General features: G+C 44.8%; 1 protein-coding gene across 1 annotated transcript in view; it reads right to left on the bottom strand.

The window, feature by feature from the left end:
* Nucleotides 1-23,561, bottom strand: part of PLCXD2 (phosphatidylinositol specific phospholipase C X domain containing 2) — a 63,246-nt gene that overhangs the window by 23,962 nt on the left and 15,723 nt on the right. The gene's annotated exons all lie outside the window — the stretch shown is intronic.

Genomic DNA, 23,561 nt, shown 5'->3' with positions numbered 1-23,561 from the left:
CCATTTGATCTAGTAATTTCATTTCAAGAAAGCTTTTCTGAGGAAGTAAACTCTAACATTTGGAAAAACAAAGCTCATTGCTGAAGAATCCCCTCAGTAAATGCAGACACACAGGGGGCTGCTTCACTGTCCCCATGGAGGACGCTTACTTGGGGCCCATCCACTTCCTCGAGCCTTCAGGCAAACAAAGGTCATGGGAACACCAGTTCAGTATTTAAACAGTGGGAAAGGCAGAACTTCAAAACAAGAAACAAAAGCAAATTTGCCTTCTTCTTATGTTTTCAAAATACAAAACAATAAAAACAGTAATATACTGTATTTTACTATTATTTTACTATTATACAAATCTGACTCAGTAGGAATGACTCCTGACAAAAGCAGATAAACCCCAGTTAGTTACATGCCCTCTTTCTAAATTCTTATCTTGAGCCAAGACTATTATTGGTCCAGGTGTTATTGCGCCTTATAGAACAAAAGGGGGATTGGATTAAGATGGCGGGAGTAGGGAGGGAGCTTGCTGCTCAAGTCTAGGAGAACATAGTCTAATAAAAGTGGAAAGAGTGCAGTCTCAGGAAATAGGGAGAAAACAGCAGAGGAAATTCTACATAAATTGGAGGAACACAGTGGACCTACGTGCAGGGTGAAGACACACAACATTTAGGACCCTATCATCTGAGAGCCTCTGCACCAGTGCTGGAGAGCAAGGTGAGACCAGACTGCAGTAGCCCAAGCTACTGGTGAAAAAGCTGCAGGAAGAGCCTAGAGAGAATCTGGCTTGGAGCCCCAAGGGGGATAGTGTACCCACAAAACAAAGCAGGGGCATGTTTTCTCTCTCCCTGTTCATTCTGCAAAGGTGCCCTGTTACAAGCTGACAGAGAGCAGGCATCACTTTGGACATACAAAACAGATGTGCCAGCTTGTGTCCACACCCAGGAACAAGCCAAGTGGAGACTCCTGAGTTTGGTGGGGAAAACAGACTGGGGCTGGGTGTTCATGACTGTGGGAGGCTTGTGTGCCAGGACTGTGAAAACACTGAGGCTGCATGGGAGGACTCAGGGTGTGGTTGGGGCTTTGGGCAGACACTGTGGGAGGCTCCACATGATCAGGGCTCCCTGATTACGTGGCAAGAGACACTGCTGGGGAATCTGAGCTTGTACTGAGGGCTGCACAGATCCACAGATCCTTTGTGTGGTTCTTGTGGAGAGCAGATATACTCACCCTGGAGAAATGAACAGAGCTCCTTGGCCACACCCACCACAGGCCTCTAGATAATCCCTGAAAGCAGACACTCCACTAATCCACACAGATACAGTCCAAAGATAAAAGCCACCACAGCGAAGAAATAAAGAGGAAACCAACAAGTGCCAAATAACAAATGTACCAATTCAAGAAACAAGAATAAGGAACACAACATGATGCCCCCAAAATAATACAACACTTCAATACTAGATTGTGAAGGTAATGAGATGGAAGAAATGCCAGAAAAGGAATTAAAAAAATTGATTGTAGGATTACTTAGAAGTAATGTGAAGCAAATGCACAAGCTAATGAAATCCATACATGACATGAAAGAAAATTTCTCCCATGAAATAGAGATCTTAAAGAGAAATCAAAATGAAATCTTGGAAATGAAGAATTCAATAAAACAAATAAAAAATGTAGTGGAAAGCCTTAACAACAGAATTGGTGAAGCAGAAGAAAGAATATCTGACTTAGAAGATAAAGCACAGGGGCTGGTGCCGTGGCTCACTTGGTTAATCCTCTGCCTGTGGTGCCGGCATCCCATATGGGCACTGGGTTCTAGTCCTGGTTGCTCCTCTTCCAGTCCAGCTCTCTGCTGTGGTCCAGGAAGGCAGTGGAGGATGGCCCAGGTGCTTGGGCCCCTCACCCGCATGGGAGACTGGGAGGAAGCACCTGGCTCCTGGCTTTGGATAGGTGTAGCTCTGGCTGTGGTGGCCATTTGGGGGGTGAATCAACAGAAGGAAGACCTTTCTCTCTCTCTCTCTCTCTCTCTCTAACTCTGTCAAGCAAAAAAAAAAAAAAAAAAAGATAAAACAAAGCAAGGAAATTTTGCAGTCAGACCAAACACAAGAAGAAGAAATTTAAAAACTAAAGAACCTTGTTGATAATCTATAGGATACTATCAAACGACCCAACTTATGGGTTCTAGGAGTTCCTGAACATAGACATAAAAATCCTCAACAAAATCCTGGCTAATTGAATCCAACACACATCAGAAAGATCATTCACCTGGGCCAACGGTGATTATCTCTGGTGCGGAAGGATGGTTCAAAATTCGCAAATCAATCAATCTAATACATCACATTAACAAACTGAAGAGAAAAAACCATATGAGTATCTCAATAGATGCAGAGAAAGCACTTGATAAAATACAACACCCTTTCATGATGAAAACCTTAAGCAATTGGGCATAGAAGGAACATTCCTCAACACAATTAAGGCTATTTATGACAAACCCACAGCCAGCATCCTATTAAATGGGGAAAAATTGGAAACATTCCCACTGAGATCCAGAATCAACAAAGATGCCCATGCTCACCATTGCTATTGAATACAGTCCTAATGGTTTTAGCCAAAGACATTAGGCAAGAAAAATAAATTAAAGGGATACAAATTTGAAGGAGGAAGTCAAGCTATCCCGATTTGCAGATGGCATGATTCTATATATGAGGGATTCAAAAGACTCCACCAAGAGACTATTGGAACTCATGGAAGAGTTTGGTAAAGTAGCAGGATATAAAATCAATACATAAAAATCAACACAATAACGCTATGGCTGAAAAAGAAATTCTAAGATCGATTCCACTCACAATAGCTACAAAAAAAAAAAATCAAATTCCTTGGAGTAAATTTAACCAAGGATGTCAAAGATCTCTACAATCAGAATTACAAAATAATAAATGGAAGAAAATACCCAAAAATGGAAAAATCTTCCATATTCATGGATTGGAAGAATCAGTATTATCAAAATGTCCATTCTCCTAAAAGCAATTTACAGATTCAATGTGATAACAATAAAAATAGCAAAGAAATTCTTCTTAGATCTGGAAAAAAAATGATGCTGAAATTCATATGTAAACACAAGAAACACATCAAATTGAGAAGCTTCTGTATTGCAAAAGAAACAGTCAGGAAAGTGAAGAGGCAAGCAACAGAATGGGAGAAGTTATTTGCAAACAATGCAACTGATAAATGATTAATAATCAGAATATACAAAGAGATCAAGAAACTCCATAACAACAAAACAAACAACCCAGTTAAGAAATGAGCCAAGGGCCGGCACCGTGGTTCACTTGGTTAATTCTCTGCCTGTGGCACTGGCTTCCCATATGGGTGCTGGGTTCTAGTCCCAGTTGCTCCTCTTCCAGTCCAGATCTCTGCTGTGGCCCAGGAAGAGTGGAGGATGGCCCAGGTGTTTGGGCCCCTGTACCGCATGGGAGACCAGGAGGAAGCACCTGGCTCCTGGCTTCGGACTGACGTATCTCCAGCCATAGTGGCCATTTGGGGGGTGAACCAACAGAAGGAAGACCTTTCTCTCTTTCTCTCTCTCTCTCACTAACTCTGTCAAATAAAAAAAAAAAAAAGAAAGAAAGAAAGATATGGGCCAAGGACTTAAACAGACAATTTTCAAAAGAGGAAATCCAAATGGCTAACAGACACATGAAAAAATGCTCAAGATCACTAGCCATCAAGGAAGTACAAATCAAAACTACAATGAGGTTTCACCTCACTCCAGTTAAAATGGCTTTCATACTGAAATCAACGAACAACAAATGCTGGTGAGGATATGGGAAAAAAGGTACCCCAATACACTGTGAGTGGGAATGTAAATTGGTAAAAACCACTATGGAAATCAGTTTGGAGATATCTGAGAAATCTGAATATAGACCTACCATATGACCCAGACATCCCACTCCTGGGAATTTACCCAAGGGAAATGAAATCAGCAAATAAAAGAGTTATCTGCACCCCCATGTCTATTGCAGCTCAGTTCACAATAGGTCAGACATGGAATCAACCTAAATGCCCATCAACTGAAGACTGCATAAAGAAATTAGGAGATATGTACTCTATGGAATACTACATAGCAGTAAAAAAAAAAAAAAATGAAATCCAGTCATTTGTAACAAAATGGATGAATCTGGAAAACATCATACTTAGTGAAATAAGCCAGTCCCAAAGGGATAAATACCATATTTTCTCCCTGATCTGTGATAACTAATAGACTGCCTACAAGACAACCTGTAGAAGTTAAATTGACACTTTGAGAAGCAATAGCTTGAACAGCCCTTGTCTTGATTGTTGAGGAACAGTTTTTTTGTTTTTTTTTTTCTTAATGGAGAATGGGACTGAAAATAGGAGAGGAGGGCAGAGGACGGATGGGAGTGAGTATGGTGGGAAGAATCACTATATTCCTAAAGTTGTACTTATGATATTTGTACTCATTAAATAAATAGTTTCTTTGGGAAAAAAAAAAAGAACTAAAGTGTGGACATTCCCTTAGACACTGAGAATATCTTGCTATAAGATATCAGTGATCACGATAAGCATATTTCTAGCTATAGTGAGAAAAGTCCTGTGTTCACGTGACAATCATATTTAACATATATCTCTCATTTTGCCACCGGTATCTATCCAGTGTCAGTCTATTATCTGCTAACTCAGACAGCAGGCTGACTTGGTCAGTGCTGTGTCTAGCTCTGAGGCTGGGGCTCCACAGAGGTGACCACAGTTTTCAAGCAAAATCTCAGAAGGAAACATCCTTAAGGAGGGAGAGAAGGAACAAAGAAAGGAAGACAGGAAGGAAGAGAGAGAGAGAAAGAGAGAGAAAGGGAGGAAGGCAGGATGGGAAGTTTCATTACATTCTTAGAATTGTACTAAGAACTACATTCATTGAATCTGTTCTTTGTATTAATATCACACTACTATGGTAAGTAGTGAGAATTCTGTTGTAGTAATTATGATGAATTTGCTGTGACCTTGAGAATCTAACGTATTAATAAATTCCTTTAAATAAAAAGAAAAGAAAACATACTTGTTCTCACACCACTAATCTTGTTCTTAACTGCAACTACCCATCTTACAATCAAGATTCTTATATTAATACTAGTTCATTCCCACTGTTCTCAATTTGCTAAATTTTAGAGAAGGCATTTCATACATAATATAGAATTTTATAAGACTACTGTTCTATGTAATATTGTTTCCTTTCCTGAAAATAAATCATTCTGTGATGGCTTTGGTAAGAAAGAAAATGCAAAATGAGGAAAAATGACAAATGATGCTTTATTTTTATGTAGCATCTAGAAGATGGAGGTCATTTACTAAGTATTAAGGAAAAGCATATTTATGAATATTAAGGTAAACTGAGTTTTGCAGGTGAGAAAATTACCAGCATGTTTCAGGTTAAAAAATGGCCATCACTAATAGGAATGTGGAGCAAGTCCCCCTGGACTCTCCACATTGGTTGTCTCTGTTAATGAGACTCACTGGCTATTTGCCTAATGCTCTGCTTCCTTTGGCACCCCAGCAAGGGGGAGTTTGTATACCTCCTCACTGGGAGATTTATCATGAGTACATTACGTATCTAACTATATAGACAGACACACATATGCATGATGAGGAGCCCAGCTGTTCAGGATTGAGTGTGTGATGCAGTGCAAGGCACAGCCTGGACTTAACTCTTCCCAGGCATCAGGGAGTAGCCATTATCCAAGCACAGAGAAGACAAGGCCCCCCCTGGGGCTCTCTTGTTGGTTCTGAGCCCAGTTTTATCTCCGTGGGGAGATGTGCTAACAACTTCCAATGCTTTCCTCCCTGTCTGAGCATCGCGCAGAAATGTCACAGCAAGGGACCTGGGGGACCACTTCTGAACACACAGGGGCACCCACAGTGCCCAGCCCAGCCGAATGAAGAGGAAGAGCGTGCATGCCCTGGGGAGAGCCCAGGCTCTCTCTGCCTCTCTCCTCCTTTCCATTTCCCCGGCCTTCCTTCTCCTTTCTGACATCCTGCATCCAGCTCCAGCCTCCCCACTCCTTTGCAGAATGGAACAGGATGACACAGCACTGTTTGCTGAATGTTTTATAGCACTTGTCCCGCCTAGGCTGATGGCAGCCACAGCCGACTGACACTCATTAGCCACTATAAATTTTTCCTTTCTGCTTATTTTTTTCCCAGACGATAGAAAGACTGAAATAACATTTAGGTTATGTTACGCATGTAAGTGCATTTAAGTTTTTACTAGGGGTAGTGGGCTAAAATGCTCTCCTCCCTCCTGCATGTGTAATATCCACACACATTGCAATCTGCAAATCATACTTAGAAAAAGAAAATCCCAATATTTTATAAATCCACAATCATTAACAAAATATTTTCCCTTCTCTTCCCATGGAGGTTGTTCTAGTCTTCAAAGCGTATAATGAAAGCAATTCTCTGGTTGTGCTCTGGGAGGTATGAACTGAATCCATACATCCCAGGAAAGCAGATAAGAACTCTGCTCCACTGGTCCCTGCCTTCGTCTGTAATTCTACATGGAAATCGTCAGGGGAGCAGTCCATGCATTCTGGCTTGTTTCATGAAAATGTCAGAGAATACTTTACACCTCATCTGCTATGGTTTCTGCCACTGGAAATATTTTTGCCGCTATTACCCAGCAGGACCTCGGCATTTTCACTCAGCAGTGCCTGTGGCTGCTTCATAGATTTATGTGGTACCCTTTTAACTTAAAATGAGACGCAGCACTTTCCCTTACATCGCTTACCCCTTCACACTGTTTTCTTCTCTCCCCGCCTTATTGTCAAGTTCTTGAACCTGCAGGCCAGACCTGCTGCCTTTGTTGGCTGTTACCTACTCACTCCTTACTCACTCCCCCTCCTACTCTCCTATTGCTACTCTTGATCCTGACAATTTTCAAATCAACAAAGCCAAAGGGTTCACCAAGTCGGCCCTTTTCTGGAACCTTCTGCCCCCTTGTGGTCAGTGACACAGCTGCATACTTCTGGGTGTGCCTATTCTTCCCCAATGCCCTTCTTCGTCTTTTGCTGATGTTTTCCAAGGACCTGCTCTTTATCACCTTCCTCTTCCCATCTTTAGAGGCCTCACCTGCTCCTCCAATAGGTCATCACACCATTATGTGCCTCATTTCTTTCTTTTTTTTTAAAAAAATATTTATTTATTTATTTGAAAGGCAGAGTTACAGAGAGGCAGAAGCAGAAAGAGAGAGAGAGAGAGAGAGAGAGAGAGACAGAGACAGAGACAGAGACAGACAGGTCCTCCATCCGCTGGTTCACTCCCCAGATGGCTGCAACGGCTGGAGTGGTGCTTATCCTAAGCCAGGAGCCAGGTACTTCTTCCCAGTTTCCCACGCAGGTGCCAGGGCCCAAGGACTTGAGCCATCTTCTACTGCTTTCCCAGGCCATAGCAGAGAGCTACATTGGAAGAAGAGCAGCTGGGAGTAGAACCGGAGCCCATATAGGATGCCAGCACTGCAGGTGGCAGCCTTACCCACTATCCCACAGCACTAGCCCCTCATTTCTTTCTTTTTTAATATTTTTTTTTCATTTTATTTGAAAGGGAGAGAGAGCATGCAAGAATGCCAACTTCCATCTGCTGGTTCACTTACCAAATATCAGGTACAGCCCAGGCTGGGCCAGGCTGAAGCCAGAAGCCAGGAATTCCATCCAGGTCTCCCTAAGTAAGTGGCAGGGATCTAAATCCCTAAGCATCATTTGTTGTTTCCCAGGATGCACATTAACAAGAAGCTGGATCAGAAGTGTAGGAGCTGGGACTTGAACCAGGCACTCAGATATCGAACGTGGGTGTCCCAAGCAGTGACAAATCACTATACCAAATGTCCACCCCTGGAAGCTTCATTTCCAGCCCAGCCTTTCTAAGTTTCAAACCTCCTTCCAACATCATTCTGTGATCCTTCATGCTGTGGCTTGTTCACCAAGAAAATTACATGAGCAATGTCCAAGTTCCTGCTTGTCCCTGTCGTCCCACAAAGTGCTTCTCCTGAATTTCTGCCGTTAGTTCGCCCAGTCGCTCAGACTTGAAATCTTGGATTCTATTTCAATTTTTCCCTCTCCCTTACCCCTGCACCCAACTACTTGCCAAACTTTGCATTTGACCTTTGCAACATGGATCAAACCTGTCTTTTCTTGTAGCTTTCCACTGCCACTTCCTCACTGATATATTCATTATCTGTCAAATGATCATGACTAAAAGGACACTAACATCTGCCCTTTCACTCTAGCCTTGTTCATACTCAAAAGCTGGCTGTCTTAAGTTATAGCTCTGGGAGCAGGCATTAGACTGGTGGTTAAGATATCATGTTACCACGCTCACATCTGGGGGTCTGGCATTGGGGCACAGTGGGTTAAGCTGCTGCCTGCAATGCCAGCATCCCATTGAGGGCCACTTCTGATCCAGCTCTCTGCTAATCTGCCTGGGAAAGCAGGGGAAGATGACCCAAGTACTTGGGACCTTGCCATTCACACGTGACTTCAGATGGAGTTCCAGGCTTCTGACTTGGGCCAGGCTGTTAAGGACATTTGGGAAGTGAGGAAAGATCTCTCTCTTACTCTGTAACTCTGCCTTTCAAATAAATAAAAATAAATTAAAAAACAACAACAACAACAACAACAAAAAACCATGATGATCACATCCTGCACTGGATACATGGGTATGATACCTGGCTCTGGCCCCAGATTCCAGTTTCCTGCCAGTGCAGACCCTGGGAGGCAACAGAGATGGCTCAAGTAATTGGGTTCTTACGCCCTCATGGGAGACCTAGATAGAGATCCCAGCTACTGGCTCTGACTCCAGCCCAGGCTCAGTCTTTGTGGGCATTTCAGGAATGAACCATTAGATGGGAGTGCTCTCTCTCTGCCTTTTAGTAAATAACTTCCTGAAAGTTGAAGCACATTTTCTGTCTATACATATCAACCAAGTATACAGAGTAGGCATTAGTCCTAACTGTTTAAGACACCCTTGGCCGGCGCCGCGGCTCACTAGGCTAATCCTCTGCCTGCGGCACCGGCACCCGGGTTCTAGTCCTGGTCAGGATGCCGGATTCTGTCCCGGTTGCTCCTCTTCCAGTCCAGCTCTCTGCTGTGGCCCCAGGAAGGCAGTGGAGGATGGCCCAAGTCCTTGGGCCCTGCACCCACATGGGAGACCAGGAGTAGCACCTGGCTCCTGGCTTCGGATCAGCGCAGTTCACGCTGGCAGCAGCGGCCATTGAGGGGTAAACCAATGGAAGGAAGACCTTTCTCTCTGTCTCTCTCTCTCACTGTCTAACTCTGCCTGTCAAAAAAACCCCAGAAAACAAAATAACAAAAACAAAAACAAGACATTCCATGTCCCGCTGAGTTTAGGTCCTGATCCAGCTTCCTGCCAATGCAGATCTTGGGATGCAGCGTGTGATGACTCAAATAATTGGGTCCCTGTAACCTCCATGGGTGAACTGGATTGCATTTCCAACTCCTGTCTCCAGTCCAGTCTTGGCATCTGGGGAGTGAACCAGTGGATAGATCTTTCTGTCACCCTGCTTCTCAAATAACAAAGTATCATGTATATGGTCCCAGATGCACCCAAAAATATTTGTATCGCATTTTCCAACATTCTTTCTCATTAACACCAGATGCTCTCCTCTTCTCTAGTATTTCTCATTTACAGAATAGGCCCAATAAGGATTTAAGAAATAATTGGCATCAAGAATTAGATGCTACTTTCAGACTTCTCTAGGCACGGGATTTTGCTGTCATCTCAAGACTATTCCATATATAGCTGGCAATATGGACATACAAGTCTCTCCTCAATGTTTTACATTCCTGGGACTAATTTTAGCCTTTAGAAAGGGGAAGGTTTTTTTGTCTCAGTTTCTAGAAATTTAGTTTTCTGTAATCTTTTCATTTTTACAATTACTTCTCCTATCTCTGCCTATTTTCTTACACGATCAACAGGTATTAATAATAATTCATTTTCCTCACTTTACATTTACAGAACCCTGGCCACTGTGTGTGAAAGCCCTTTAACATCTAAGGCAATGATTCCCTAGCTTGCATACCCACTGAGAGGAGCCCTTAGACAACACCAGAGCCCACGGTCCCACCACAGCTCCTCCAAGTCAGGAGCTCTGTGGGATGCAGAGGCTCCCCACGTGCCGCTAATGTACACCAGACTCAGCCCCATGGCCCTAAGTGCCAGATTCATCCTCTCCCATCACGTTCTCTGATTTCTGGGCATCACCTTCTCGGATTGGCCTTCCAAAGCTCTAAATAGTAACCTGGTGGACTCCCTTTCCCATATCTTGTCAGGTGCTTTCTTCACTATTTGGTTTGAGGACTATTCCATATTTTAGAAATATTTTTAAAGTTTTTATTTATTTGAGACGCAGAGACATTAAGAGAAACAAAGAGACAGAAAAGGCTCCCACTTGCTGGTTCATGCCCCCAAATGCCCATAGTGACACCTGGTTTTCTCCTGTGGGTGGCAGGGACCCAATCACTTAAGCCATCACTGCTTCTCTGGGGTCGCATCAGCAGGGAGCTAGAGTCAGGAGTGGAGATGGGACTTAAACCCAGGCACTCTGATGTCAGTTAAGACATGGGTGTCTTTACCTCTAGGTAAACAGATCACTCAACTGTTCTTTGTCAATTGAATAACCACAGCTTGTTTGTGGAACAGATATTGGGAGGCCTTCCTTTTCTCATCACACCTTCTAGGAGGCAATCAGATGTTGTTACTTAAGATTAGTCAGGGCCTTTGGGGTGTGCAATGGACCAGGGTTCAGAATAAAGCCCCTGCAGCAGTGAAATCACCGAGAGAGAGAGAGAGAGAGAGAGAGAGAGAGAGAGAGATCTGAATAGGAAAAGGTTAGCAAGACCTTTGATCAGTGTTATTTCATTATTTTCTCCTGCACAGAACCGGGTTAAGAAATAAACTGAGTGGTGGGGTATGGGAAAATGAGCTGGCCTTTGGCTTTGTGAGCACCAGGGCCAACCAATATCCTCTTTATCTAGAACATAAATCGCTGCTTGATTCTTTCTGAGGTTTGTTATTTGAAGATTAGCGAGCTCAAGTGAATGCACAGCAGTTTTTAGTTAAACCATTTTCATTACCCAGTTCTTGCAAATTGGAATAGTAGCCATTTTCTGAATTCAATTAAAAGGAATTTAAAGCAGCTTCTTTGGGAGGCCGGAAATAAAATAGAGTTCAAATCACACTGCTTGAAATGATCCATTCAACCCAGTGGCTTTCCTGATGACTTGAAGACTGCTTGGTAGCAGTGGAGGGAAGAGGAGACAAGAGTTAAGTGAAGGACCTAGGGGCTGGCACTGTGGCGCAGCGGGTTGACACCCTGGCCTGAAATGCCGGCATCCCATATGCGCGTCAGTTCGAGACCCGGCTGCTCCACTTCCGATCCAGCTCTCTGCTGTGGCCTGGGAAAGCAGTGGAAGATGGCCCAAGTCTTTGGGCCCCTGCACCCGTGTGGGGAACCCGGGGGAGGCTCCTGGCTCCTGGCTTTGGATGGGCGCAGCTCTGGCTGTTGTGGCCATCTGGGGAGTGAAGCAGCAGATGGAAGACCTCTCTCTCTCTCTATCTCTCTCTCTCTCTCTCTGCCTCTCCTTCTCTCTCTGTGTAACTCTGACTTTCAAATGAATAAATAAATCTTAAAAAAAAAAAAAGTGAAGAAACTCTTTTCCATACCTGGCTGCATCTCAGGAGCAGCAGATGCCATGTCAAAGAACTCCTGACCTCACCTAGGTAAGAAAATCTTCGGTCCCCACTGCCCTTGGGTGCTCCTCTGCCTTTGGTGACCCTTCTGACCTTCAAGTTCCTCAGCCCCCTGGGAGGGCTCTCTGGCCCCATCTCCCCCGGTTTGGTTTCTGCCTATCATTCTGTGTATCTGTACCTTTAGGCACTGACATTGCAAAAATTGGATCTTGGGGGTGCAGGGATGAAAAACATCTGTTATTTTAAGTATGAAACAGAGATATATGTGCAGTATGTAACCAGATGGACAGTGTAGCTTCCGTTACAGTGTGTCTAGTTTAGCATCTCTAATGGGGCGCTCCAATCAGGACAGAACGTCTAGAAAGACTCCTTAGGGGATGATGGTGCGTGCCAGGCAGAGTCGCCACCCTGGACCTCTGATCCTGAGCCTCTCTTTATCCTTAATTGGCATGTCATCTCAGTCCACCATGGTCATGCCCAGGACCCAGAAGCCATTTCTCTGTCTGTTCAGTTCTAGAGGACCTGGATTTACAAGATGAGAGTTTAGAATGAAGACTTTACAAACAGTGAGCCCCAGAGATGTGGCTCAGTAAATTATCATAGCTCTGAATAAATTACAGGGGAGTTCCTACAGTGGTTAAGAGAATAGGGTTGGGCTGGCGCCGAGGCTCACTAGGCTAATCCTCCATCTGTGGCACCGGTACCCTGGGTTCTAGTCCCGGTCGGGGCACCAGATTCTGTCCCGGTGGCTCCTCTTCCAGTCCAGCTCTCTGCTGTGGCCCAGGGGGGCAGTGGAGGATGGCCCAAGTGCTTGGGCCCTGCACCCCATGGGAGACCAGGAGAAGCACCTGGCTCCTGGCTTCGGATCGGTGCAGCGCGCCAGCCGTAGCAGCCATTGGGGGAGTGAACCAACAGAAAAGGAAGACCTTTCTCTCTGTCTCTCTCTCTCACTGTCTAACTCTGCCTGTCAAAAAATAAATAAATAAATAATAGGGTTGGGTGCCAAGCTGCCTAAGTTCATGATCTCAGCTCTACTGCTTACCAGTTAAATACTGTGCCTCAGTTTCCTTATCTGTAAAATGGAGATAACATGAACACCAACTTCAATGATTTACTGTGAAGAATAAACAAGCTAACTGAGGCAAGCACTTAGAAGAGTCCCCAAGCGACAGAATGAGCTCAAGCATTATTATTATTCGTTATGAAGGGATTTGTGTCATCTGCTCGGGTGATACTAAGAAGCAATTCTAGTTTCTATTTTTTTTAATTTATTTTTTATTTATTTGAAAGGCAGAGTTATGGAGCAAGGAGGAAGAGGTGGAGAAGGGGGAGAAAGAGAGAGAGAGAGAGATTCCATCCATTGGTTCACTCCCCCAAATGCCTGCAATGGTTGGGGCTGAACCAGGATGAAGCCAGGAGCCTGGGGGCTTCTTCCAGGTCTCCCACATGGGTGCAGGAGCCCTAGTAATTGGGCCATCTTCTACTGCTTTCCTAGGCACATTAGCAGGGAGTTGGATTGGAAGTGGAGTAGCTGGGTCTCGAACTGGCACCCACATGGGATGCCAGTGTCACAGATAGAGGCTTGACCTGGTGTGCCACAACACTGGTCCCTATTCTGGCTTTTCAATAGCACCATAAAACCTAGAATACTCATATTTAAGGATCTGCTGGCCGGCGCTGTGGCTTAACAGGCTAATCCTCCGCCTTGCGGCGCCGGCACACTGGGTCCTGGTTGGGGCACCGGATTCTATCCCGGTTAACCTTCTTCCAGGCCAGCTCTCTGCTATGGCCCGGGAAGGCAGTGGAGGATGGCCCAAGTCCTTGGGCCCTGCACCCGCATGGGAGACCAGGAGAAGCACCTGGCTCCTGGCTTCGGATCAGCGAGATGCGCCGGCCGCAGCGGCCATTGGGGTGAACCAATGGCAAAAAGGAAGACCTTTCTCTCTGTCTCTTTCTCTCTCTCACTATCCACTCTGTCAAAAAAAAAAAAAAAAAAAAAAAAAAAGGATCTGCTGTTGCAGTTATATTTAAGTTGGAAAAATAAAATATGTAATTAAACTGATTTATCTTATGTTATAGCCCAAATCAACGTTGAAAATAGCTAAGTTCAGATCTCAGTGTTGTGCAGTTTCAGTTTAAATTGGCACTAAAAGCAAAATGATAAACGATCTCTAGCTCACTTCCATGTCAATTTTTGGGAATAAGTACAGAGACTAGATGACGTGGAAGTGCAGGTGATGCAGCGAGTATGTGGCAGAACAGGAAAGCTGCTGCTTGGAGGGCCACATCCTGCATCAGAGTACCTGGCTCTTTAAAAATTTTTTTCATTTTTTGAAAATTCTATTTAAGTTACACAGATTTCATGTATTTCATATATAGAGATTTAGGAACATAGTGGTGCCTCCCCCCTTACCCTCTGTCCCACCCATGGTCCAACCTCTTCTCTCTCACATTCCCACTCTCTATTTTTATGAAGACCCATTTTCAGTTTACTTAATGATCATAAAGTTAACCCTATGCTAAGTAAAAGAACTCAACAAATAGTATGAAGAAAAAAAAAAAAACACAACAAAAAACACTATTCCTCAACAGAAGAGACAAGGGCTGTAAACAATCCTCAAATCTCAAAATGTCTAGTTCACGTCAATACATTACATTTCAGAGTGCCTGGGTTTGAATCCCAGTTCCCCTCACAATTTCAGCTCCCTGACTGAAGTACTTGAGTCCTCACCACCTGCTTGAAAGACCTGGATAGAGTTTCTGTCTCCTGGCTCCAGTCTGGCCCAGTCAAGTTGTTGTCAGTATTTTGGAAATAAACCAGTGAATGGTTTATTTCTCTGTCTGTCTGTCTCTATGTCGCTGCCTTTCAAATACAATTAATTCATTAATTAAAGTATTGTGAGAAAGTTTCTAGAATATTCTTGAATTTTAAAATTTTACCAACATAGAGACAGGCATTTTCAAGAGATTTCTATGCAAAAAAGAAGTCCAGCGTTTTGCTAAAAACATGTAGGATGGAAGATTTGTGGAGCTCAAAAGCTTATATAACTCATTATTTGAAATGGCAAAACAGTAATGCATTCTTTTTTTTTCTTTTTAAAGATTTATTTATTCATTCGAAAGGCAGAGTTACAGAGAGGGAGAGGCAAAGGCGGAGACAGAGACAGAGACAGAGAGAGAGGTCTTCCATACACTGGTTCACTCCCCAAATGGCCGCAACGGCAGGAGCTGAGCCGATCTGAAGCCAGGAACCTGGAGCTTCCTCCAGGTCTCCCATGCAGGTACAGGGGCCCAAGGACTTGGGCCATCTTCCCCTGCCTTCTCAGGCACATTAGCAGGGAGCTGGATTGGAAGTAGAGCAGCTGGGACTCAAACCGGAGCCCGAATGGGATGTGGGTACTGCAGGTGATAACCTTACCCGCTATGCCACAGCACCAGCCCCAGTAATGCCTATCTAAACTATCAAAAAACCCTACCACTTTGCACAAATGTCACTAAAATATTAAAACATCTATACAACCATCCACAAGGAATCTTTCTTATTTTCTTTTCTTTTCTTTTCTTTTTTTTTTTGACAGGCAGAGTGGACAGTGAGAGAGAGACAGAGAGAAAGGTCTTCCTTTGCCATTGGTTCACCCTCCAATGGCCGCCGCGGTAGGCGCGCTGCGGCTGGCGCACCGCGCTGATCCAATGGCAGGAGCCAGGTGCTTCTCCTGGTCTCCCATGGGGTGCAGGGCCCAAGCACTTGGGCCATCCTCCACTGCACTCCCTGGCCACAGCAGAGAGCTGGCCTGGAAGAGGGGCAACCGGGACAGGATCGGTGCCCCGACCGGGACTAGAACCCGGTGTGCCGGCGCCGCAAGGCGGAGGATTAGCCTAGTGAGCCGCGGGGCCAGCCTAATCTTTCTCATTTTCAAACACCAACACCAGAAACATCAGTATTTTCAGAAGAAGGGTTTCTGTATTTTCCTACACATTGAAAATAGTCATGTATAGTTCCTATTTCCTTCATGTGTATATACTTTTGAGGTCTCTTGAGTTTGCTCTTTTATTCACAGACTTTCACCATTTTAGAAGACATTTTCACTCAATAAAGTTGTGAGCTGACGGCACTAATGCACAAGTCAAGCCCACAGAGAGAGCAGCTGAGCTATGGTTGCTATCCAGCCTCAGTCTGCCTTTCTGGAGGTACCTGTAACTGAAAGATTTTTGCTGGCTCATGCGTGTGAATTCACCGTGGTGGAATTTGTGACTCAGATAGTAAATTCCGAGTACGACCATCTCATAAGTCACCGTAGCAAATGGCTAGACAGCAAGAATTTGGATAGTAAGAGTTATGTGTAGAGGTGTTTGGAACTACTACCCTCCCCATTATCAAGGTATTATGTGCAGGTCTGTGTGTACCTGGTGACACTTAACATTGGTCCCCCTGACATGCAATCCAGAAAAAAACTCCTGGTGGGGGAGAGACACCTTTTATTTATTTGGAAAAGTATGTTTGAAGGAATTTTGAAAATCTATTTCACTGAAACACTTTTACATATATCAATAGAGAGCTTCTAATAGAATATTCATTATCCAAAAATTCTCTTAAATATTATTTTGAGTTCATTTTCTAAAAAGTCTTCAAAATTCCATGTAAACTCCAATTTTTTTTAAATTATGTTGTTTCTTTTTAGGATACTCCTTAAAACTCTCTTTAAAAATTATTTTATTTATTTGAAAGGCAGAGGAGACTGAAAGAGACAGAGACAACAGAGAAAGCTCTTCCATCCACTGGTTCATTCCCCAGATGCCTGAAATTGCTGGCATTGGGCCAGCCTGAAGACAGAAACAAAGAACTCAGTTTGGGTTTCCAGTGGGTGTGTGGCAGGAACCCAAGTATCTGAGGCCATCACCTGCTGCCCCACGGAATGTGCACTGGCAGGAAGCTGGAATCAGGAGCTGGGCCAGGATTTGAATCCAGATATTCTGGCAGCATCTGAAGCACTGTGCCAGTGGACTACCTTCAACTCTAAATTTTTATCAGGACTTCATATTATTTCTATCAAAACTGAGGTTGCAAGCATGGACTGAAAACATATACTTTATGTGCATGTATTTTCTATTAGGAATAGTCAGAGTGCTTAATTAGGACTTGCTTATTTTATCTCAGGCTGAATTTTAGGTCGTATAATTTGTAATTTGCATAATTTCTTTCTCCAACTATTATCATATACCCTGTCAAGTTAGGCCAGAGTAATGCAGTCAGCTTACCCTGGAGATGATGTTGCATAGAAATTGCATTGAATGTCAAATTTATTTTTCTAAATTAGCATAAAACACGCACGCCAAAGAAATGTTCTGGGCAAATTAAAAAGATCTTAGCTGTCAAGACCCTTCCCTGTCCAACAAAAACAGCCTCAACAAAAGGATACTAGAAGACTCTAAAAAATACAGGCAACCAAAAACCTTGCTCACCCTTTCTCTTAATAAAGTCAGGTCATTCAGATGATGTTAGCTACTAGGAGGTGTCTGTAGCAGCAAAGGCTCAACTAGGTCAGAAGATAGTCAGTGCAAATAGCAGTAGAAAAAGCAATTGTATGCTGCAAAGAGAAAGACGTGTTTAAAGCAAGAGAGAGTAATGTGTTCTGGTCTCTAAGGAGGAGGACTGGAAGAGGGAACAGACCCCCACATGGAATTGGGATCAGAAATAGAGAGGCCCAGCTAAGCAATAGTTCCTCCTACTGTCAACCCATCTTTGACAGTTTCAGAGACGATGGCCTAGAGACATACTAAGCAATTGTAAAAGTCTGATTTTCCTGAGAAAATAAGATTTACACTGGCGCCCAGAAGATTCTGTCTTTGTGGAATTTCTATTAAGGAATCTGTCAACGTCACTGTAAAAAAATACCAAATGCTTGAGGAGACAGGTGGGTTTATCCTGATCTGAACATTAAACAACGTATATACTTGCATCAAAACATCACTTGAGAACACATAAATACATAGAATTTTTATGTATCAGTTAAAAAATTTTAAAGATCCATCAGTGATAGATTTTAGAAAGTGGTCTATAAATGCAGATGTAGGCTTTCAAACATTCTCTCAGAAAAAGTGCTTTTCTATTTTAATGCACTGTGGTTTTTAAGCAATTAAAAAAACTTTGAATGTGCTGAGCTGAGAGCAGTCAAAACCTGGATGTTTTTCTAAGGTTTGGAGAGACCTCTCCTTATTAATTTTACAAATGACTGAAAACACAGTGCTCAGAGGATTAGGAGCTGCTGTGACGCTGGCATCCACACTGAAGTGCTTGCTGATCTGAGTCCTAGCTGCTCTGCTTCATACCCGGCTTCCTGTGAATGGGCTGGGGTAGGCAGTGGACTCCTGGGGCCCCTGCTATCCCTATGGGAGATCCGGATGGAGTTCTTGGCTCGTGTCTTTGGCCTGGCCAGACCTTGGCTGTTGTAGCCATTTGGGAAATGACCAGTGGCTAGAAGGTCTCTCTCTGTCTCTCCCTGCCCCTCTCTCTATTCCCCACCCCCATTGCTCTGCCTTTCAAATAAATAAGTTAATAAATCTTAAAAAAAAAAAAAAAAACACCTACATGTCTCAATATGCAGACGGAGTTTATCAGTCAGGTTGTTTCTTTTTTTTTTTTTTTTTTTTGACAGGCAGAATGGATAGTGAGAGAGAGAGAGAGAGACAGAGAGAAAGGTCTTCCTTTTTGCCATTGGTTCACCTTCCAATGGCCGCTGCGGCCGGCGCATCGTGCTGATCCGAAGCTAGGAGCCAGGTGCTTCTCCTGGTCTCCCATGCGGGTGCAGGACCCAAGGACTTGGGCCATCCTCCACTGCCTTCCTGGGCCATAGCAGAGAGCTGGCCTGGAAGAGGGGCAACTGGGATAGAATCCAGCGCCCCGACTGGGACTAGAACCCGGGGTGCCGGCGCCGCAAGGTGGAGGATTAGCATGTTAAGCCACGGCGCCGGCCATGTCAGGTCATTTCTTGAAGTAGAGCCTTTTAGGAACCACTCACTCCCTCAGCACAAGTGTGCGTTCTCAGACTCAGAAGGTGACAAGGTATATTTGCAGGGACACCTCTCTCGCCCCTCAGCGAGCATCCCCCCTCTCCTGTCTGGCTCTGACTTCCCCTGGAAGCCTTCATCAGCTCACTTGTACTTAGAGCATCTTCCTGACTCAGAATGGCAGCCAGTCGGTCAGGACCGTGGGCTTCCAGGTGCAGCCACATTGAGAGGCACAGCAGCAAGTGCTAACTAGAGGGAGGCGAAAGCAACGCTGGGAGGGGCTGCAAACTCGGTGCCAGTTGATGCGGGATTTCACCAGCGCCTCCTACCAAAATGGGCAAGATGGTAAAGAAGCAAGCCCTTCAGTGCACATGGAAAAGTCTTTATCTGGAATAAGAACATTTGATAAGAAAAAAAGTAGTTTTCTATCCCCCGTCTTCTCTAAGCAGACTGGATCTTGGCCACTGTGGTTTCTTGTATTTGCGAGGCACAACTGAAATAGCCATCTCTGGGGTTAATGGCTTTTGACACACCTGCAGCAGGAGCAAACCGGGGGCAGGGTGGGCAAGTGTGGCCAGAGGCTTGGAAAGGCCTCTGTGGCTCCGATGAAGAAGGGGAGATCAGCTGAGTGGGAAGCGAGAGGAGGAGGTGATCACAGGGGTACAGGGCTGAAGGGAGAGACATGGGAGAACAGACAAAGCTGTGGAGAGTTTTAAAGATGGGGTCCTGTTTCATTTCCACATTTCTCCCTGGTTGATGCATACATATTTTTAGAGTGACAGTTTGAAGGGTGCCCTGTCCCTAAGCTGCCTGAAGCATGCACCTGTTGTGAGGCACCATCGATCGTCCCTCCTGGCTGTGCCTTCTTAATGCCTGGACCATGGTCCCCAGACAGGGGCGCGAGGTGGTGCCACATCGAGGGGAAAGGGAGGTCCAACAGCACAAGGGGAGCCTTCTCTCTGCGACAGGTCCCTTTAAAAAGACCACTTTCCCAACAATGTTTCCCTTGATGCACTGAGACTGGCATTTTTTAATGCCACAAGGGCCAGCAATACAAGCATGGATAAGTAAGATCTAGGGATTTGGAGGACATTAAAAGGAGAAAACCATAAAGATGCAAAAGAGTAAGGTAGAAAATGAGGCAAACACCAAGAAGAGAGTGTTGCACACACACCACTGACAGAACTAGAACAGCCTGCAAATGGACTGTTCAGTGCATCTGCACAGAGGAGAAGTGCAAGTGCAAGGCAGGGGATGTCTTCATGAACTGACTGAAGGTTGCTGAGCACACAGAGTCCAACCTAAGCTTGTACCACCCGGCATGCACTGCAGTTCTGTACCGTGGTTGGCTCTCAGGGGACTCAGCAGTGCCCGCCTTGCTCCTCCACAGCCACAGAGGAGTCCGATCAGGGACTTCCATGAATAACAAATGCTTAGGTCTCTGGTACTGCATGTGCCTTCCCTACAGGTAACAGGTGACCAGAAACAGTGACACATCCCTGGGGTCTGGGGCCAGACCTCTGTCTGCTCTTGCAGTACAAATCTACACAGACTTCCCAGTGATGGCTCCGTCTGGAACAGGAATTTGGATAACAGGGGCCAGCCCAATTCTTCCTTTACTTTTCCTTGGTTACATAAGACAGACAGAGGCACAGATGACGTGTTCCTTTCTCAGCTCCTTCCCCACGTATGCACTGTCGGACTGGCTCTCTCAGACTCCAGTAAGCTGATGGGAGACACAGACAGAATGGCCAGACTCCACTCTCGCACTGACATTTAAAGGTCAAGTCTCCTTGTTTCGTACATAATGATATCTCCCTCCCACACGAATGACAAGCGGAGCTGTGAGAGTCACTGGAGGGACGAGGGAACCTTTGAAAGCCCATTGGGGTCAAAGGACTTGATTTGCTGTAACTTGGCCAAACACTCTAGCTCAGCCAGCTTGTTTCTTAAAGACGTGGAGAATATTCAAATCAAAGGATGAATTCACCCACTCATTGCTTTTCACCTCTGTTCTCTATTGATTTTAATATTGCCAGCCTCTCAGTAAATAAAGACCTCTAAAGGAACTGGATCAATGGCACAAATAGAGTCCGGCTCTCACTTATTTTCTGTCATAGGAGAGGTTTTGTGGTGGACTGCCGGACCCTTAGTGCCCAAGAGCAGGTGTCACTTCTGAAAGAGTTTCCACCTGTGGGAAAGCTTTTGGCTTAGAGCCATAAAAAAATTTTCCTTTTTGAAAAGGAAATTTGAGGCCACCTTTTGTGGCACAGTGGTTTAAGCCACTGCCTGCAATGACACCACCCCATATGGTTGCCAGTTTGAGTCCCAGCTGCTCCACTTCTGATTCAATTCCCTGCTAATGCTCCTGAGAAAGCAGCAGATGGTGGCCTAAGAGCTTGGGTCCTGGCCACCCATGGTGAGGAGCTGGATGGAGTTCTAGGCTCTTGGCTTCAGTCTGGGCCAGCCTTGGCCATTGTGGCCATTTGGGAGTGACCCAGGCTAATGAGAAGGGGTGTCTCTCTCTCTCTTTAACTACTTTTCAAATAAATAAATCTTTGTAAAAGGAAGGACATTTGTTTGGAGGGATCACATATTCGGAATGAAAATCTTTAATTATCTCTCCTTTTGCTCTGCTCCAGTGCTCAGGGAAACGTTTACATCCAATAACCACAGGACATTCTGCACGTCCCGATGTCTGCATCCCAGCTCCTTCATCATTAACTTGCTGGTGGCCTCCAGTGGGGGTTCCTGTCTGAAAATAAACAGCTACAATTTACTTGCGCTTCCTATCAAATGCCAGGATGCATATTTACTTCTAAGGTCTCATTTGATTTCTGCTACGATCCTGCAAGACAGTGATTATGTACTCCCATGTCACACATGACGAAACTGAAGCTCAGACTGATTTGGCAACTAGTTCGCAGTTGCAAAGATTCCAAGTGGCTGCCTGGGATAGAAATCCAAGTCAGTTAGACCCAAATCCATACAAAGGTACTATAGGGATGACATGGCCGCTACATCCTCACAGAGGAACCAAAACAACCGCATTGCTCATTTATTTCTGACAACGTGGTGTGGGCAGGGTTTGTCTTCAGTGCTAAATGCCTGTCTGCTCACTGCAAGGCAGGACACTGATGTGGAGACTAAAGCCACTTTAAATGTTTAAGGACCTATAGGAATTTCTACACAGGGACACACGAGGGCACTCTAACTTTTTCCCGGCTGCAATGTTTTCTAATTCCACGGCTCACAGCCTTGAATCCCATTGCTGGTCCACTCATTACTTTTGTGAACTTGGGCTTATCCTAGTTCATACTTGGAGTTTACTTTCTCCGTTTGTAAACTCAGGGAGGTGGGTGACATGAGCCTCAGGGTCCTTTTTGTCTAAAGAGCTACAGGTGTGGGGCAGCTGTTGCGACCCAGCAGGTTACACCACAGCTTTGGATATCTGCAACCCATATCAAAATGCTGGTTCAAGCCTCACCTGTATTCAGTTTCCTGCTAATTAGCCTGGGAGGCAGCAGGATCATGGTCCAAGTACTTGGGTTCCTGCCAACCATGTGGGAAATCCAGAAGGGGCTCCTGGTTCTTGGCTTTGGCCTGGCCCAGCCCTGGCTGTTGGGTGAAAGATCTCTCTCTCTCTCTCTCTCTGCTCCCCTCCCTCACCCATCACTCTGCCTTTCAAATAAATAAATCTTAAAAAAAAAAAAGGATGGTTTCATTTATTAATGGTTCATTAAAAGAATTTATGATGTTATTTAATGAAGACTACTAATTATTGCAAAGAAATAATGTGTTTCTTTCATTCTTAATAAAAACAGAAAATGCATTTATAATCATGACTCATGATATTTGTAAAAGGGAAATAGTGCCTAAGCCTGAAGTGGTATTTAATTCTTGGTGGATCATTTAGAATTTCATCAAATTGCTGGTGAAATTCTCTCCTGCACAGAGTCACAGGGACCATCTTTCTGTCTTCTGGCCTTGGGTTTGCACTGCGTTGATTGAACTCACTAGCCAGTGGGTCACTTCTTGTTTAGCATTTATGATAGTTCCCTTCACACCAAAGGCTGATGGTTCATTGCTTTGTGTGGTAACTTTACAAAACTTAGTGTGTGGACCTTGAGAAATAAAAAACAAACCTGCATTCATAGTCACCTCAGTTGGCTGGACTTTATCACAGGGCAGGGTTGTATCAGATGCCTTTGACACCCTGCAGAGTGGCTGTGAAACAGGGAAGCTTCTCCCCAGACCCCACCAAGGGTAGGACGGAGTCTTCTGCTTGGCAATGAAGGACTGAGCCGGGGCTCCAACAGAGGAAGGGGAAAGAGGAGGAGGGAAAAGTCCAGCAAGCAGCCATGTAACTCATGCCAAGTGATGGGTTTAAAGGAAATGGGTACATGACGCACTGCAGGCCAACACAGCCACCCTGGCAGACCGCTGCCCCACGCTGCTCATACCCTGTGGAAGCTGCATCTTGTCTTTCCCTACACAGGCAGGAAGATTCTTCTCTCTGCCAAAGCCGTGCTGGGCGCCTACTTCACAGACCACTTAAACCACTGTGCTGCTTTTGTTCCGAGTCAATAAAAACCTCCTATGTGACTGGCCTTGAAAAAAAAATGCAACTTGTTCAGCCGGCACAGGTCAGCAGGCAGCCCTTCCAACATAACCGTCCTCAAGGGTGCTCACGCATTAGACTGAGTCCTGGCACGGAAACAAATGGCCTCAGATGAAAAGAGAACTTCTCTTTATTAACAGGAAAAGTTACAGCCCAACGCTGGGTCAATCTCGAACTC

This window comes from Lepus europaeus, chromosome 2, assembly GCF_033115175.1.
Source record: "Lepus europaeus isolate LE1 chromosome 2, mLepTim1.pri, whole genome shotgun sequence".
In the NCBI taxonomy this organism is placed as follows: Eukaryota; Metazoa; Chordata; class Mammalia; order Lagomorpha; family Leporidae; genus Lepus; species Lepus europaeus.
This window is presented reverse-complemented; position numbering and strand designations above follow the sequence as displayed.